Here is a 1925-nt window from a genome sequence, read left to right on the forward strand (position 1 = left end):
CATCGATTTTTTTTATTCTGATGTAAATTGAAATGATTCGTTTACGGGTGATTAGACTTTGTAATTATTATGTGATCTAACATTGATGAATCGAATCTTTCAGACGTACTAGGTGCTACTCCTCCACTTGCATGTTTATTAAGCTGAAAGTAATTTTGTCACTTTGCAACCTTTTTATCTGGGTCCAACCGCCCGGAGACCAAACCCGTGGGCTGCTATCTCCGGCTGGCGGCTACAATGGCTCTGTCGATAGCAAATTAAATGATGCTGCACGCGCCCGCTGCCCGCCAAATGCGGCGGTGGTGGAGCCGGCCCACGACGATGTCGGCATGGGTTTCGATCCCTCCGGCATTGGTCCGATTGAACACTGGTTCTTTTGGCGTCTGTCCCCTCCTCAACTTCTTCTTGCATCTCTAACGCTGGCCTATAAATTCTCTTGCATCCGTATATGGACTGGGTTGCAAGTCCGTCGATATGGATGCGGGAGGCGGTCATTCAATGTTGTCTGCATACATTTCGAATTGCATTTTAACAGACCGGGCAAAATTTATGTAAACATGGCAGATTTTCATATAAACTGAGCACATTTGTTATAATTCAGACATTTTTCATATAAATCAGACAAAATTCATTACATTTTGGACAATTTTTAACTAAACCATATTTTAAACCTAATCTAAATGATCGCCGGCGCCCGTTCCTCATGCTCGGCATGAGCCCCGAGAACTGAAGCTCCGGTTGTTGACTTCGCCTTCTCCAGTTCCGCCTCGGCGCTCTCTAACTCTGCGTCCGCAGCCTCCACCACCGCAGCCTGAGCGCTAATCAGCCTATTAAGCCCGCCAAGCTTGGCTTTAGCGGAGGGGAAGAGCGGTAGCCTTCTTGGGACCCGAGCGGCGGTGACCAACCATGCACTACTTTTTGTCGCTGCGGTGGAGCTCGCAGACGTGCCGGCTTCGTGGTCGTGGCGGCGGGGCGTGGCCTTGGCAGAGCCAGCGATGTCATTCTCGTCGCTCTTGCCGAACACCTCATCCGCCACCTTGCCCATCTCGTTATAGGCGGCATGTAGTTCCACCTGATAATGGCAGTACCACCAGTGGTCACGACAGATGTCGCACGCGGAGCGGTGGGACTCGAGCAGCGCCGCCTGCTCCGCCATGCATGTCTGTGTCCGGCGCGATGGCCGTGCAAGCGGCGAGATGCTCCTCCGCTTGCCGGTGCTCGTCGAGGAGACAAAGGTTTTAGGCCTGTTCGGCCTGCGCCTCCGGAACTTGGCCTCCCGCTCCTCCCGCACCATGTCCATATAGTGGGAACATGCCTCGTCGATGGTGATACCGGGAATGCACCGGCGAGGAGGGTGTGGTGCTGGTTCGTCCTCGGCCATGTCCTGCATTGGGACGTCGCGGCGTCCATCTGCCTGCCGTCCTGCCAGCCGGCAGCAATGGCGGCTATCTCCTTCTTCTGCTTGGACGAGAGTCCGTCCCAGAGGGCTTTGAAGCACGAGTAGGGCATGGTGGGCGTGGTGCGGAGAGGAGAAAGGGACCAGAGAAGAATCATTGTGGCTATGACCGGGGTTGTAGTTTATATAGCGGGTGGAAGGCAATGATGGGCGGCGGACGGATGGACGGGTGGCGCCGGGGTAGATTTCTCGGCAAGCGCATGTCATTATTGTAGGGCGACGGACGACCATGGTGTCGTTTGAACGCAGAGCAGTCGCGTGCATCGGAAAGCGGCGCGGGCGGCGCTCTCTCGGCCGGCGCGCCACTTCAATGTCGGCGGCAGTGAAAGGTCGTGTCGGCTTTGGTCGGGCATGAATGTGGTACTGCTGCTCTGGAGCGGCGTTGACCGTTTTCGACGCGAGGCACGCGCAAGCGAGGGAGGGGGTTTGGGTGGACCAGGGCAGTCAAAATCAGATGTGGCACTGGTCC

Source organism: Triticum aestivum, chromosome 7D, assembly GCF_018294505.1.
Source record: "Triticum aestivum cultivar Chinese Spring chromosome 7D, IWGSC CS RefSeq v2.1, whole genome shotgun sequence".
Taxonomy (NCBI): Eukaryota; Viridiplantae; Streptophyta; class Magnoliopsida; order Poales; family Poaceae; genus Triticum; species Triticum aestivum.